The sequence below is a fragment of the Rhinoderma darwinii genome, chromosome 5 (assembly GCF_050947455.1).
Source record: "Rhinoderma darwinii isolate aRhiDar2 chromosome 5, aRhiDar2.hap1, whole genome shotgun sequence".
NCBI lineage: Eukaryota > Metazoa > Chordata > Amphibia > Anura > Rhinodermatidae > Rhinoderma > Rhinoderma darwinii.
The window spans coordinates 213,502,754-213,520,228 of NC_134691.1; the positions used below are offsets into that span (position 1 = coordinate 213,502,754).

The window sequence follows — 17,475 nt, forward strand, 5'->3', positions numbered from 1 at the left end:
TGCTTTTAATCTGTTCGCACATATCTTCGCCATTACTTTGTAGTCAGAGTTTAGCAAAGTGATAGGCCTCCAATTTTTAATGTCTGTTTTGTCCCCCTTTTTGTAAAGCAGGGACACTTCGCCTTTCTTCCAGGACCCTGGGAGGGCTTTTGTTCTAAAAACTTGGGTAAAAAGAGGGTGGAGATCCTCTTTTAAAATACCATAAAATATAACATAGAATTCTATAGGTATACCGTCAGGGCCAGGGACTTTACCTGTTTTAAAACTCTTTGTAGTTTCTAAAATCTCCTGTTCCGTAATATCCTGTAATAAAAACACTTGGGAAGCAGGATTTAAAACAGCATCCACCTCCTTCAATGAGTCGTTCATAAAATCAACATCAACATGTTTTGTATTAAAAAGATCCGCATAAAAACCGTGCACCTTTTTTAAAATGTTTTGGGTATTTGTTTCCCCATCTATCTCATTTAACAGGGTATGCTTATCATTTATTTTCTTGAAGAAGTACCTGGAGCAGGTCTCATTTTCTTCAAGATGTTTTACCTTAGAGCGAAAGATTATCTCCTTTCCCCTCTGCTCCAGGCACTGGGAGATTTATTTTTTAATTTCGGTGATCTCCTTCTCCACCTGCATACCCTGTTCTCTGAACTTGTATTGGGTCTGCAGACGGGTATTTAAATTAGCATAAAATTCAGATTTCTCTTTTGCTTTCTTCATCCCAGCTTTAATAAAAAAATCTCTTATCTTTATTTTCATTTTTTCCCACCAGGAAACAATTAGCATATTGGGATGTCTTACCCGTCTGCAGCCCTTATAAAAGGTGATAAAATCGGATAAAATTTGCGGATCCTCTAAAAGGGATACGTTTAATTTCCAGGCTTTCTTCGGAGTTCTCCTTTGATCGTTCAAATTAACTTTAAAATATAAAAGTTTATGGTCAGAAAACACGTTAGAATTAAGATCACATTTAAAAGCCAGTATTTGATAAGAGCAAAAAATAAAATCAATCCTGGAGCTGCAGTTTACATTGCTCCAGGTGACGCCGTCCTCTTCCGGTAGATCCCTATTGCATTTTTTAAAAACATCAGTAAGTTTAAAATCCACTGTAATATCTTTTAAAATAGACGGGGTTTTATCATAGTTTCGACTTACTGAATTAGAGAACCGGCGTTCCCCCTTTAAAATACAATTAAAATCACCAGCTAAAATAAGTGGTTCTGAATCATTGATAAAAAGGGGTAAAATTTCTAGCATTTTTGCTCTTTCTTTTTTGTCTGTAGAACCATAAAAGTTTAAAAACTGCCATCTAACACCGTTTATAAAAGCTTTGACCATTAAAATTCTGCCTGGTAAAATTTCATAAAAACGATCAATTAAAACGTTCCCTTTGAATAAAATGGCGACACCTGCGGCTTTTGATTCATTGGACCCGGACCACACTGAAGGTCCGAGTCTCCAGTCTTCCTCATATTTTTTATAATTCATGCGGTGAGGTATGCAGCATTCCTGTAGGAAAAACACTGAGGCGGTAAAAACAGAAAGGTAGTTGAAAAGGGCAGCTCTTCTTGTCTGTGAGTGCACGCTTCTTACATTAAGGGAAAGACCACATAACTCAGCCATGAGGAAAAGGGAGAGAGACAGTCTATTTTTATCTTACCCGAGGAGGCCTCAGCAGTCCTCCGCGTCGCCAGACACCCCACTCGAGCTCTCATCATCATATTTCCTCGAGTCAAATGTACGCATCGATGAGGTTTGAGAGGAAGACCCGTCACTCAGCTGACCCCCCATACCTAAGGCGCTTCTTGAAAATGGGTCCCAGACGGACTCAACGGGTAAGATTCCGCAATCTTTGGCAGCGTCCTCCCCTTCTATAGGGGCAGGAATCGCGCTTCTGGACGTCTCAGGGACCACGCTTACCTCGGAGGCAGCTGTCCCTATATCCCCCAACTGTCTGGAAGGGGGGGGACCTTCAGTTGTCGCTTCCGGGGGCACGTCAACTGGTTTCCCTGCCTTCAACCTGGCAGGTACTCCCATCGGCACCCCCGCTGCCACCTCCGAGTACGCCCTACGTCTCTTAGTGAGCGCTGCCGCTCCGCCCGGGACCTCTGCCTCAGGTACAGGCTGACCCAGCATCTCTTGCAGGCCAGTAGGATCAGCTTCATCCGAACTATCCTGCGCCCCAGTCTCCTGGGGGGGCTCTTTCGTCCGCTGATCACTGGCTCTGCGTTTTTGTCGCCTCTGCTCTTTAGGGTCACCTGTTTGGGGGGGTCTGCTGGAGGTATCCATTTCGTCTTGCTCACCTCCTTGGGGTTCCTCTCTTTGTACGGGGGTGATCTGGCCTGCGGGCCGCTCGGGACGCCTTGGCCGGTCCTCAGGTTGTTCCAACTCCTTAGATCTGTGGGGACAAGTAGCATAGAGGTGACCAACTCGGCTGCAAAAACGGCACCTTTTCCCCAGAGGGCAAGTTTTGGTCTCGTGCTCAGAGCTGCCGCAGTTCCTACAGGTGCTGTCACAAGACTCCTTGGTGTGACCGTACTTTTGGCACTTCCTACAGAATGGAGGCATCCCTGAAAAATAAAAGTCTCCGGCCATATCACCTATTTTAAAACGTGCTGGCGGCAACATTATCCCTCCTGTAAAATTGGCATCTTTATAACATGTTACATTGAATCTCCACTTTGAGGTCCATACACCAACCTCATTCATGACTTTGCCAATACATTTCACAGTTTTAAAATAAGGGAATAAAAAGGACATCACTTCTTTTAAGTCGGCAAAAGGGCAGTACATCTTTATAACTATCATTTTAGTGATGTCCATAACGTGCTCATAAAAATCAACACCGTCCAGTCTCGGGTCATTTTTTACCGTATAAGCCGCCAGCAGATCTCGGAATACTCCATTCTGTATGAAAGTAACGTCGTATATCCTCCTTCTTGGGTAATCCTGCACCGCCAAAATTTCTCGCTTCTGGATGTTGAAGATACCAACAAGTACGGTCTCCACCACGAATTTTAAGCCGCAGGTCGTCGCCTTCTCCTCCGATAGCACTACACGAATTGTGTTTTTAATCCGGGCATAAGCCGGTATCTCACATGGATCCTCGTCCATGGTGAGTAAGGTTTTTTGGGATCGTTACGCTACTCCTTAGTAGGCGCAACTTTGGGCGCAACTCCCCTTTTCGGTCGAAACCTACACGGGGGTATATGGATCGCAACCCGTTGCTCAGGACTAAGCCTCTCTCCCAAATAGCAGCACAGGGGTGAAGTCCAGGCGAACCTGGACGATCCCCCGAGGCCGAGAGAGAGGGTACCTGAGCACCTCCTAACCAAGACCAGGCAGCACTGACTACAAGTAATCAGAACTACACTTGATCTCAGCCAGAAGGCCGAGAAGCGATAACCCGAATGGGCCGGGCGTTGACCGAGCCTGCCTAATACTGCTGTTCACCCCTTGCAGCGATTGATTCAGCCTACTCCTAGGCAATTCCATGGGGCCCTGCAGGCTCACACACATTTACAGCTACTAAGCGGGAGGTGAATAAAGGCCGGAGAGGAAGCCAGACAGGATTTGCTTCTTTTGCTTGCACCACAATGCAGTGCTGAAAGAGGAGGAATCTACATAAAAACGCCTTCCTGGCAACGCCCAAATGCCCTCCTGCCATGCAGATAAACACTGGCAGCGGCAGCAAGTGCATGCCCACAGCCACCCCTTGTTCCTTCACACCTTGTATCAGCTGTAATCCAGTCCAGTCCAGTGCTGCCTGCTGAGCAGCACTGACCAACACTGCCTGGGCCCAGGCTTTTATCTCTGAGGCCCCATTATGATGTCAGAAAGCTGGCTCTGGAATCCTGAGGGCTCCACTATGACACGTGCAAAGTTCCGTCTGAACTTTATATAAGACGGTGCGGCTCAGTCAGTCACTCAGTGTTGCCTGAGAGGGCAACACTGCAACAGCCGGCCGCCAGGCTGTCTTTTTTTTGCACAGCTAGTTGCCTCCAGGAGGCCACAAGAGGGAGACAAGGGACTGCAAAATGGAAAATAGGCATCCACCAACTTTACAGACAACTTCTCCTTGCTCCTACAACCTCCATCCTTGCACAGTTTGTTATTCTTCCAGGTAACAAAGTAACAAATCCAAATTGCTGCTCTCTTTGTAGGCAAGCAAGGGTTTGTTGCAACTGCAATTCTTACTTCTTCTTGAAATGTAGGGACGACAGTACATTCCATCACATCCATCTAGTGTACACAGGTAGGTCCATTGTGGCGGGTAGGCGGCTGGCTGCTTTAATGGCTGTTTGCTGTTCCCCTACTCCACTCCACTCCACTATTTGACTGTGGTGCTGCATCAATCAGTGGCTGGCTCAGGTGCAGCTCTTTAACTTACCTAGGAGGGAGGGCGGAGAGAAGACAAGGAAGGTGAATGAGCTGTTCCAATGTGAAATGCCGGAAACACAGAAACACAGAAGACACACACACAACAAGAGGTGGCAATGTATTAATTAATTGCATTTAATAAATTAGCTCATTATCACACATGACTGTACAAATGCATTGTCCAACAGGTGTTGAAATAATGGGATTAAAAGGGGAGATCCCATCAGAAAGACAGAAACAATGGCAAACACAAAAAAACACTTTTGGAATCTGATTTTAGTCAACACATAAGGAAAGGGTGCACCGGTCCTGGAAATACTGCAATACCAGGTCAATGCGTGGAGTGGACAGAGCAAGCTCTATTTCCATCTCCCTGTTCTAAAAATCCATTTAATATATGGTCCCCAGATAGGGGACGTATCAGATATTAAACTGATAAGAACAGATTTTTTTTTAAGTTGACTACCCCAACTTTGGGGGTAACCGTTTATTTAAAATTTTTCAGGTTTTACAATAAATTAACATTTTTCAACATTTTTACAGGGATTCACATTTTACAACAATGGTTAAAAAATAAATACAAATTGTCAGATTAAAATCATACAATTTATAAAAGGGCACTTGGTGGCATCATATTATAGAATTCCATTCGCTAAAAAACCATTTTCTACTTAAAACAGGAGAGAATTTTTTGTCTAAAAGATAATACTTGTGCATTTCATAAAAACAAATTCCTAAAATATCATTCACAGATAAAATTTCATGTTTGAATAAAAGAATATTCCTGGCCGCCCACAGAGCTGCTTTAACGCAGTTAGTAATCTTCCATGCCATAATTTTCTGAGTCCTTGTTGGGCACTCCAGACATCCGTAAAAAACGCCTTCACTTGTCATTCTCTTTATTCCGGTTATCTTCTTCATCAAGGGGAGGATTTTTGTCCATATCAGTTGTGAAAAATAGCATTGCCAAAAGAGATGTAAGACTGTCTCGTCATCGCGGCATCCTCCCCTTGGACACGCAGCCGAGTTGGTCAGTCCCCTTCGATGCTGGAATGCCCGGCATGGAAGACACTCGTGGGCGCAGCTCCAGGCCAGATCCTTCTGTGAATTAAAAATGAATTTAGCATTAACCATGCTCCAGATGAATTTGCACTTGTTTTCATTAAAATTGCTAATGGGGGCTATTAAAACATTTTCTTTTATTTCCTTTAAAACATATTTACTATTTTTTACATCTTCTATTCTTTTGTCTTTTAAGTTAAAAAGGTTCACTATTTTTTCTAAAATCTTATACTGGTCTGGCAGGTTAAAAGCATATGGCGAGCTTAAAACAGTAGAGAACCATCCATACCTCCTCATAAAATAGCCAGTGTTAAAACGGATAAAATAAGACCAGTAGTGTTCCTTAAAAACAGTATTAAGACACAGTGTAAAAAAATGGATTAAAAGAAATGCTTTTATATTTGGAAAATCTTTACCACCCATTAGCTTTGGCAACATCACTTTTTCTCTCCTGAGCTTCTCCATCCTAGAATTCCATAAAAATGTAAAACATGCCTTGGTAATCTTTTTTAATAAAATATCAGGGGGAGGGAAAACCATACTTAGATATAATAAAATTGGTAAAATCACCATTTTTGTGATTAAAATTTTTCCCTCCATTGTCAGTTTTCTAAGATTCCATAAACAAATTTTCTTATTAACTTTTTGTGCCACCAAGTCCCAACTGATAAAACCATTGTTTGACTCATTGAAGGAGACCCCTAAAATCTGTACAGACTCCGACACAGGGACTGGAATGTCCTGTAAAATCATGTTGCCAATATTTAAAATATTACTTTTATTAAAATTGACTTTAAAACCGGAGGAGCAGCAAAATTGGTATATCTGTTGTAATGCTTTTTGCAGTGACGGGGCGTCCCTGCACAGGACCGCGACATCATCCATGTACCCCACTACTTTTGCCTCTAGTCCCCCCCCGCCCGGCAGGGGGACTCCACATATCTGCCTGTCATTCCTCAATCTGCAGAGTAGAGGCTCGATCGCACATATAAAAAGTAGTGGGGACAAGGGACACCCCTGCTACACTCCGGAGTTTAAAAGGACATCCTGTGTCTTAAAACCCTTTACTAAAATCTTGCTCGTGCAATTGTCATAAAAGGCCTTCAGAGACTGTAAAAAACCTTCTGGTATACCCATCTTTTCTAAAACCTTAAAAAGATAAAAATGTGATACTCTATCAAAGGCTTTCTCGAAATCTATGGATAAAACCGCCAATCTGCCTTTTCTCTCCTTCGTATCACCAATAGCATCTTTTAAAAGGTTTAAATTGTCCCATATGCTCCTCCCAGGTATCCCACAGACTTGGTTGGAGTGGACGATTTTCTCTATAACAGCCTTTAGCCTATTCGCGCAAATCTTGGCCATTATTTTGTAGTCTGTGTTCAGTAAGGTGATAGGCCTCCAGTTTTTAATATCTGTTTTGTCCCCCTTTTTATAAAGCAGGGACACCTCACCTTTCTTCCAGGACCCCGGGAGGGCTTTTGTTCTAAAAACTTGAGTAAAAAGGGAATAGAGATCCTCTTTTAAAACTCCATAAAATGTGACATAAAACTCTATGGGTATACCATCAGGGCCAGGGACTTTACCTGTTTTAAAACTCTTGATGGTATCTAAAATCTCCTGTTCCGTAATATCCTGTAATAAAAAATCTTTGGAGACAGGATTTAAAACAGCGTCAACCTCCTTCAATGAGTCGTTCATCAAATCAACATTAACAAGCTTTATATTAAAAAGATCCGCATAAAATCTGTGTACCTTTTTTAAAATATTGTCAGTGTTTGTATCTCCATCAACATTGTCTAACAGGGTATGCTTATCGTTAATTTTCTTAAAAAAGTACCTGGCGCAGGTCTCATTTTCCTCAAGGTGTTTCATTTTTGAACGAAAGACAATTTCCTTACCTCTCTGCTCCAGGCACTGGGAGATCTCCTTCCTAATCTCCATAATCTCCTCCTCCACCTGCATACCCTGTTCTCTGAACTTGTATTGGGTCTGCAGACGGGTATTCAAATTAGCAAAAAAATCCTGTTTTTCTTTTGCTTTTCTCCTTCCGATTTTTATGAAAAAGTCTCTTATTTTTATTTTTATTTTCTCCCACCATGAGACTATGGACATATTTGGATGTCTTACCCGTCTGCAGCCCTTATAAAAGGTAATAAAATCAGATAAAATTTGCGGATCATCTAAAAGGGAAACGTTCATTTTCCAGGCTTTTTTGACAGTATTTTTCCCAATATCATTTTTAACTTTAAAATACAATAATTTATGATCAGATAAAACATTGGGATTAAGATCACATTTAAAAGGCAGTACTTGATAAGAGCAGAATATAAAATCGATCCTGGAGCTACAGTTCACATTGCTCCAGGTGACGCCGGCCTCTGCAGATAAATTGCTATTACATTTCTTAAAAACATCAGTAAGTTTAAAATCAGTAACTATATCTTTTAATAATGAGGAGGTTTTGTCATAATTCCTGCTTACTGAGTTAGAGAACCGGCGTTCCCCCTTTAAAATACAATTAAAATCACCCGCTAAAACAAGTGGCTCTGAATCGTTTAAAAAAAGGGGTAAAATCTCTAGCATTCTAGCTCTTTCATTCTTGTCCGAGGACCCATAAAAATTTAAAAACTGCCATCTAATACCGTCTATAAAAGCTTTGACCAATAAAATTCTACCTGGTAAAATTTCATTAAAACTGTCAATTAAAACGTTCCCTTTAAATAAAATGGCGACACCTGCGGCTCTGGAATCGTTAGACCCGGACCACACTGAAGGTCCGAGTCTCCAGTCTTCCTTATATTTGTTGTAGTTCGTGCGATGTGGGATACAGCATTCCTGTAGGAAAAAAACGGTGGCGGAAAAAATAGAAAGATAATCAAACAGGGCAGCTCTTCTCGTCTTGGAATGCACGCTCCTAACATTTAAGGAAATGCCACCTAACTCTGCCATGAGGAAAAGGGAAAAGAGACAGTCTTATGTAATCTTACCCGAGGTGGCCTCAGCAGTCCTCGGCGTTACCAGAGACCTCACTCGAGCTCTCATCGCCCTCCGACTTCAAACCGACTGTATAACTTGAGGAGATTGGAGAGGAACTCATGTCAGACAGCTGACCCCCCGCCATACCTGAGGCACTTATCGCAAATGGGTCCCAGATGGACTCCACGGGCAAGGTTTCTGGAGCATATTGTATGGCAGCCTCCTCCCCTACGATAGGGGCAGGAAACGCACTCGCGGCCGTTTCCGGGACTTCTGTCACCTCAGAGGTAGCTATGCTTGTCTCCCCCAACTGGCGAGAAGGGGGGAGACCTTCAGCTGGTGCTTCCGGGGGCGCGTCAACTGGTTTCCCTGCTTTCGCTCTAGCAGGTACTCCCATCGGCACCCCCGCTGCCACCTCTGAGTACGCCCTACGCCTTTTAGTCCTTGCTGCCGCTCCGCCCGGGTCCTCTGCCTCAGGTACAGGCTGACCCAGCACCTCCTGCGGCCCAGGCGGATCAGCTTCATCCGAACTACCCATCTCCTCCGTTTCCTGAGGGGGCTTTTTCGTCCGCTGATCACTGGCTCTTCTCTTAAACCGCCTTTGCTCCTTTGGGTCACCTGTTTGGGGGGGTCTGCTGGAGGTGTCCATGTCATCTGCCTCTTCACCTCTTGGTTCCTCTCCTTGTGCGGGGGCGATCTGGCCTGCTGGCTGCTCTGGACGCCTCGGCCGGACCTCGGGTTGTTCCGATCTGTGGGGACAAGTAGCATATAGATGACCAACTCGGCTGCAAAAACGACACCTTTTCCCCAGAGGGCAAGTTTTGGCCTCGTGCTCAGAGCTGCCACAATTCCTACAGGTGCTTTCGCAGAACTCTTTGGTGTGACCGTACTTTTGACATTTTCTACAGAATGGAGGCATTCCTGTATAAAAAAGATCTCCTGCCATATCACCTAATTTAAAGCGTGCTGGCGGCAACATTATCCCCCCTGCTGTATTGGCATCTCTATAACAAGTTACTAAAAATCTCCACTTTGACGTCCAAACTCCAACTTCGTTCATTATTTTGCCAATACATTTAACACTTTTGAAATAGGGGGATAAAAAGGACATCACATCTTTTAAATCAGCAAACGGGCAGTACATTTTTATCACAATCATCTTAGTGATGTCCAACACATGTTCGTAAAATTCAATACCGTCCAGTCTCGGATCGTTTTTTACCATGTATGCCGCCAGCAGATCTTGGAACACTCCATTCTGTACAAACGTTATGTCATATGTTCTTCTCCTTGGATAGTCTTGCACCGCCAATATCTCCCGCTTCTGAATGTTGAAAATGCCAACAAGCACGGTCTCCACCAAGAACTTCAGGCCGCAGGTTGTCGCCTTCTCTTCTGATACAATAACACGGATTGTATTTTTTATCCGGGCATACGCCGGTATCTCACCAGGACTTTCGTCCATGGTGAGGGGATTTCGGGAAAGTTACGCCACCCGTTGGTGACGCAACGTCTACGCAGCTTTCCCCTTTTCGGCCGAAGCCTACACGGGGGATATGTGGATCGCAACTCGTTGCTCAGGACTAAGCCTCTCTCCCAAATAGCAGCACGGGGGTGAAGTCCAGGCGAACCTGGACGATCCCCCGAGGCCGAGAGAGAGGGTACCTGAGCACCTCCCAACTAAGACCAGGCAGCACTGACTACAAGTAATCAGAACTACACTTGATCTCAGCCAGAAGGCCGAGAAGCGATAACCCGAATGGGCCGGGCGTTGACCGAGCCTGCCTAATACTGCTGTTCACCCCTTGCAGCGATTGATTCAGCCTACTCCTAGGCAATTCCATGGGGCCCTGCAGGCTCACACACATTTACAGCTACTAAGCGGGAGGTGAATAAAGGCCGGAGAGGAAGCCAGACAGGATTTGCTTCTTTTGCTTGCACCACAATGCAGTGCTGAAAGAGGAGGAATCTACATAAAAACGCCTTCCTGGCAACGCCCAAATGCCCTCCTGCCATGCAGATAAACACTGGCAGCGGCAGCAAGTGCATGCCCACAGCCACCCCTTGTTCCTTCACACCTTGTATCAGCTGTAATCCAGTCCAGTCCAGTGCTGCCTGCTGAGCAGCACTGACCAACACTGCCTGGGCCCAGGCTTTTATCTCTGAGGCCCCATTATGATGTCAGAAAGCTGGCTCTGGAATCCTGAGGGCTCCACTATGACACGTGCAAAGTTCCGTCTGAACTTTATATAAGACGGTGCGGCTCAGTCAGTCACTCAGTGTTGCCTGAGAGGGCAACACTGCAACAGCCGGCCGCCAGGCTGTCTTTTTTTTGCACAGCTAGTTGCCTCCAGGAGGCCACAAGAGGGAGACAAGGGACTGCAAAATGGAAAATAGGCATCCACCAACTTTACAGACAACTTCTCCTTGCTCCTACAACCTCCATCCTTGCACAGTTTGTTATTCTTCCAGGTAACAAAGTAACAAATCCAAATTGCTGCTCTCTTTGTAGGCAAGCAAGGGTTTGTTGCAACTGCAATTCTTACTTCTTCTTGAAATGTAGGGACGACAGTACATTCCATCACATCCATCTAGTGTACACAGGTAGGTCCATTGTGGCGGGTAGGCGGCTGGCTGCTTTAATGGCTGTTTGCTGTTCCCCTACTCCACTCCACTCCACTATTTGACTGTGGTGCTGCATCAATCAGTGGCTGGCTCAGGTGCAGCTCTTTAACTTACCTAGGAGGGAGGGCGGAGAGAAGACAAGGAAGGTGAATGAGCTGTTCCAATGTGAAATGCCGGAAACACAGAAACACAGAAGACACACACACAACAAGAGGTGGCAATGTATTAATTAATTGCATTTAATAAATTAGCTCATTATCACACATGACTGTACAAATGCATTGTCCAACAGGTGTTGAAATAATGGGATTAAAAGGGGAGATCCCATCAGAAAGACAGAAACAATGGCAAACACAAAAAAACACTTTTGGAATCTGATTTTAGTCAACACATAAGGAAAGGGTGCACCGGTCCTGGAAATACTGCAATACCAGGTCAATGCGTGGAGTGGACAGAGCAAGCTCTATTTCCATCTCCCTGTTCTAAAAATCCATTTAATATATGGTCCCCAGATAGGGGACGTATCAGATATTAAACTGATAAGAACAGATTTTTTTAAGTTGACTACCCCAACTTTGGGGGTAACCGTTTATTTAAAATTTTTCAGATTTTACAATAAATCAACATTTTTCAACATTTTTACAGAGATTTCAGATTTTACAACAATGGTTAAAAAATAAATACAAATTGTCAGATTAAAATCATACAATTTTTAAAAGGGCACTTGGTGGCATCATATTATAGAATTCCATTCGCTAAAAAACCATTTTCTACTTAAAACAGGAGAGAATTTTTTGTCTAAAAGATAATACTTGTGCATTTCATAAAAACAAATTCCTAAAATATCATTCACAGATAAAATTTCATGTTTGAATAAAAGAATATTCCTGGCCGCCCACAGAGCTGCTTTAACGCAGTTAGTAATCTTCCATGCCATAATTTTTTGAGTCCTTGTTGGGCACTCCAGACATCCGTAAAAAACGCCTTCACTTGTAATTCTCTTTATTCCGGTTATCTTCTTCATCAAGGGGAGGATTTTTGTCCATATCAGTTGTGAGAAATAGCATTGCCAAAAAAGATGTAAGACTGTCTCGTCATCGCGGCATCCTCCCCTTGGACACGCAGCCGAGTTGGTCAGTCCCCTTCGATGCTGGAATGCCCGGCATGGAAGACACTCGTGAGCGCAGCTCCAGGCCAGATCCTTCTGTGAATTAAAAATGAATTTAGCATTAACCATGCTCCAGATGAATTTGCACTTGTTTTCATTAAAATTGCTAATGGGGGCTATTAAAACATTTTCTTTTATTTCCTTTAAAACATATTTACTATTTTTTACATCTTCTATTCTTTTGTCTTTTAAGTTAAAAAGGTTCACTATTTTTTCTAAAATCTTATACTGGTCTGGCAGGTTAAAAGCATATGGCGAGCTTAAAACAGTAGAGAACCATCCGTACCTCCTCATAAAATAGCCAGTGTTAAAACGGATAAAATAAGACCAGTAGTGTTCCTTAAAAACAGTATTAAGACACAGTGTAAAAAAATGGATTAAAAGAAATGCTTTTATATTTGGAAAATCTTTACCACCCATTAGCTTTGGCAACATCACTTTTTCTCTCCTGAGCTTCTCCATCCTAGAATTCCATAAAAATGTAAAACATGCCTTGGTAATCTTTTTTAATAAAATATCAGGGGGAGGGAAAACCATACTTAGATATAATAAAATTGGTAAAATCACCATTTTTGTGATTAAAATTTTTCCCTCCATTGTCAGTTTTCTAAGATTCCATAAACAAATTTTCTTATTAACTTTTTGTGCCACCAAGTCCCAACTGATAAAACCATTGTTTGACTCATTGAAGGAGACCCCTAAAATCTGTACAGACTCCGACACAGGGACTGGAATGTCCTGTAAAATCATATTGCCAATATTTAAAATATTACTTTTATTAAAATTGACTTTAAAACCGGAGGAGCAGCAAAATTGGTATATCTGTTGTAATGCTTTTTGCAGTGACGGGGCGTCCCTGCACAGGACCGCGACATCATCCATGTACCCCACTACTTTTGCCTCTAGTCCCCCCCCGCCCGGCAGGGGGACTCCACATATCTGCTTGTCATTCCTCAATCTGCAGAGTAGAGGCTCGATCGCACATATAAAAAGTAGTGGGGACAAGGGACACCCCTGCTTCACTCCGGAGTTTAAAAGGACATCCTGTGTCTTAAAACCCTTTACTAAAATCTTGCTCGTACAATTTTCATAAAAGGCCTTCAGAGACTGTAAAAAGCCTTCTGGTATACCCATCTTTTCTAAAACCTTAAAAAGATAAAAATGTGATACTCTATCAAAGGCTTTCTCGAAATCTATGGATAAAACCGCCAATCTGCCTTTTCTCTCCTTCGTATCACCAATAGCATCTTTTAAAAGGTTTAAATTGTCCCATATGCTCCTCCCAGGTATCCCACAGACTTGGTTGGAGTGGACGATTTTCTCTATAACAGCCTTTAGCCTATTCGCGCAAATCTTGGCCATTATTTTGTAGTCTGTGTTTAGTAAGGTGATAGGCCTCCAGTTTTTAATATCTGTTTTGTCCCCCTTTTTATAAAGCAGGGACACCTCACCTTTCTTCCAGGACCCCGGGAGGGCTTTTGTTCTAAAAACTTGAGTAAAAAGGGAATAGAGATCCTCTTTTAAAACTCCATAAAATGTGACATAAAACTCTATGGGTATACCATCAGGGCCAGGGACTTTACCTGTTTTAAAACTCTTGATGGTATCTAAAATCTCCTGTTCCGTAATATCCTGTAATAAAAAATCTTTGGAGACAGGATTTAAAACAGCGTCAACCTCCTTCAATGAGTCGTTCATCAAATCAACATTAACAAGCTTTATATTAAAAAGATCCGCATAAAATCTGTGTACCTTTTTTAAAATATTGTCAGTGTTTGTATCTCCATCAACATTGTCTAACAGGGTATGCTTATCGTTAATTTTCTTAAAAAAGTACCTGGAGCAGGTCTCATTTTCCTCGAGGTGTTTCATTTTTGAACGAAAGACAATTTCCTTACCTCTCTGCTCCAGGCACTGGGAGATCTCCTTCCTAATCTCCATAATCTCCTCCTCCACCTGCATACCCTGTTCTCTGAACTTGTATTGGGTCTGCAGACGGGTATTCAAATTAGCAAAAAAATCCTGTTTTTCTTTTGCTTTTCTCCTTCCGATTTTTATGAAAAAGTCTCTTATTTTTATTTTTATTTTCTCCCACCATGAGACTATGGACATATTTGGATGTCTTACCCGTCTGCAGCCCTTATAAAAGGTAATAAAATCAGATAAAATTTGCGGATCATCTAAAAGGGAAACGTTCATTTTCCAGGCTTTTTTGACAGTATTTTTCCCAATATCATTTTTAACTTTAAAATACAATAATTTATGATCAGATAAAACATTGGGATTAAGATCACATTTAAAAGGCAGTACTTGATAAGAGCAGAATATAAAATCGATCCTGGAGCTACAGTTCACATTGCTCCAGGTGACGCCGGCCTCTGCAGATAAATTGCTGTTACATTTCTTAAAAACATCAGTAAGTTTAAAATCAGTAACTATATCTTTTAATAATGAGGAGGTTTTGTCATAATTCCTGCTTACTGAGTTAGAGAACCGGCGTTCCCCCTTTAAAATACAATTAAAATCACCCGCTAAAACAAGTGGCTCTGAATCGTTTAAAAAAAGGGGTAAAATCTCTAGCATTCTAGCTCTTTCATTCTTGTCCGAGGACCCATAAAAATTTAAAAACTGCCATCTAATACCGTCTATAAAAGCTTTGACCAATAAAATTCTACCTGGTAAAATTTCATTAAAACTGTCAATTAAAACGTTCCCTTTAAATAAAATGGCGACACCTGCGGCTCTGGAATCGTTAGACCCGGACCACACTGAAGGTCCGAGTCTCCAGTCTTCCTTATATTTGTTGTAGTTCGTGCGATGTGGGATACAGCATTCCTGTAGGAAAAAAACGGTGGCGGAAAAAATAGAAAGATAGTCAAACAGGGCAGCTCTTCTCGTCTTAGAATGCACGCTCCTAACATTTAAGGAAATGCCACCTAACTCTGCCATGAGGAAAAGGGAAAAGAGACAGTCTTATGTAATCTTACCCGAGGTGGCCTCAGCAGTCCTCGGCGTTACCAGAGACCTCACTCGAACTCTCATCGCCCTCCGACTTCAAACCGACTGTATAACTTGAGGAGATTGGAGAGGAACTCATGTCAGACAGCTGACCCCCCGCCATACCTGAGGCACTTATCGAAAATGGGTCCCAGATGGACTCCACGGGCAAGGTTTCTGGAGCATTTTGTATGGCAGCCTCCTCCCCTACGATAGGGGCAGGAAACGCACTCGCGGCCGTTTCAGGGACTTCTGTCACCTCAGAGGCAGCTATGCTTGTCTCCCCCAACTGGCGAGAAGGGGGGAGACCTTCAGCTGGTGCTTCCGGGGGCGCGTCAACTGGTTTCCCTGCTTTCGCTCTAGCAGGTACTCCCATCGGCACCCCCGCTGCCACCTCTGAGTACGCCCTACGCCTCTTAGACCTAGCTGCCGCTCCACCCGGGTCCTCTGCCTCAGGTACAGGCTGACCCAGCATCTCCTGCGGCCCAGGCGGATCAGCTTCATCCGAACTACCCATCTCCTCCGTTTCCTGAGGGGGCTTTTTCGTCCGCTGATCACTGGCTCTTCTCTTAAACCGCCTTTGCTCCTTTGGGTCACCTGTTTGGGGGGGTCTGCTGGAGGTGTCCATGTCATCTGCCTCTTCACCTCTTGGTTCCTCTCCTTGTGCGGGGGCGATCTGGCCTGCTGGCTGCTCTGGACGCCTCGGCCGGACCTCGGGTTGTTCCGATCTGTGGGGACAAGTAGCATATAGATGACCAACTCGGCTGCAAAAACGACACCTTTTCCCCAGAGGGCAAGTTTTGGCCTCGTGCTCAGAGCTGCCACAGTTCCTACAGGTGCTTTCGCAGAACTCTTTGGTGTGACCGTACTTTTGACATTTTCTACAGAATGGAGGCATTCCTGTATAAAAAAGATCTCCTGCCATATCACCTAATTTAAAGCGTGCTGGCGGCAACATTATCCCCCCTGCTGTATTGGCATCTCTATAACAAGTTACTAAAAATCTCCACTTTGACGTCCAAACTCCAACTTCGTTCATTATTTTGCCAATACATTTTACACTTTTGAAATAGGGGGATAAAAAGGACATCACATCTTTTAAATCAGCAAACGGGCAGTACATTTTTATAACAATCATCTTAGTGATGTCCAACACATGTTTGTAAAATTCAATACCGTCCAGTCTCGGATCGTTTTTTACCATGTATGCCGCCAGCAGATCTTGGAACACTCCATTCTGTACAAAAGTTATGTCGTATGTTCTTCTCCTAGGATAGTCTTGTACCGCCAATATCTCCCGCTTCTGAATGTTGAAAATGCCAACAAGCACGGTCTCCACCAAGAACTTCAGGCCGCAGGTCGTCGCCTTCTCTTCTGATACAATAACACGGATTGTATTCTTTATCCGGGCATACGCCGGTATCTCACCAGGACTTTCGTCCATGGTGAGGGGTTTTCACGGAAAGTTACGCCACCCGTTGGTGACGTAACGTCTACGCAGCTTTCCCCTTTTCGGCCGAAGCCTACACGGGGGATATGTGGATCGCAACTCGTTGCTCAGGACTAAGCCTCTCTCCCAAATAGCAGCACGGGGGTGAAGTCCAGGCGAACCTGGACGATCCCCCGAGGCCGAGAGAGAGGGTACCTGAGCACCTCCTAACCAAGACCAGGCAGCACTGACTACAAGTAATCAGAACTACACTTGATCTCAGCCAGAAGGCCGAGAAGCGATAACCCGAATGGGCCGGGCGTTGACCGAGCCTGCCTAATACTGCTGTTCACCCCTTGCAGCGATTGATTCAGCCTACTCCTAGGCAATTCCATGGGGCCCTGCAGGCTCACACACATTTACAGCTACTAAGCGGGAGGTGAATAAAGGCCGGAGAGGAAGCCAGACAGGATTTGCTTCTTTTGCTTGCACCACAATGCAGTGCTGAAAGAGGAGGAATCTACATAAAAACGCCTTCCTGGCAACGCCCAAATGCCCTCCTGCCATGCAGATAAACACTGGCAGCGGCAGCAAGTGCATGCCCACAGCCACCCCTTGTTCCTTCACACCTTGTATCAGCTGTAATCCAGTCCAGTCCAGTGCTGCCTGCTGAGCAGCACTGACCAACACTGCCTGGGCCCAGGCTTTTATCTCTGAGGCCCCATTATGATGTCAGAAAGCTGGCTCTGGAATCCTGAGGGCTCCACTATGACACGTGCAAAGTTCCGTCTGAACTTTATATAAGACGGTGCGGCTCAGTCAGTCACTCAGTGTTGCC

The 17,475-nt window shown here is 43.9% G+C and overlaps 1 non-coding gene and 1 pseudogene across 1 annotated transcript; both read right to left on the reverse strand.

Moving 5' to 3' along the window:
- Positions 1-4,670: 4,670 nt before the first annotated feature.
- LOC142654118 (U2 spliceosomal RNA) lies at positions 4,671-4,839 on the reverse strand (annotated as a pseudogene).
- A 6,601-nt stretch (positions 4,840-11,440) lies between these two features.
- LOC142654052 (U2 spliceosomal RNA) lies at positions 11,441-11,628 on the reverse strand. The gene has a single exon (XR_012848849.1). It is a non-coding gene; the product is annotated as a U2 spliceosomal RNA (small nuclear RNA).
- Between the last annotated feature and the right edge of the window lie 5,847 nt (positions 11,629-17,475).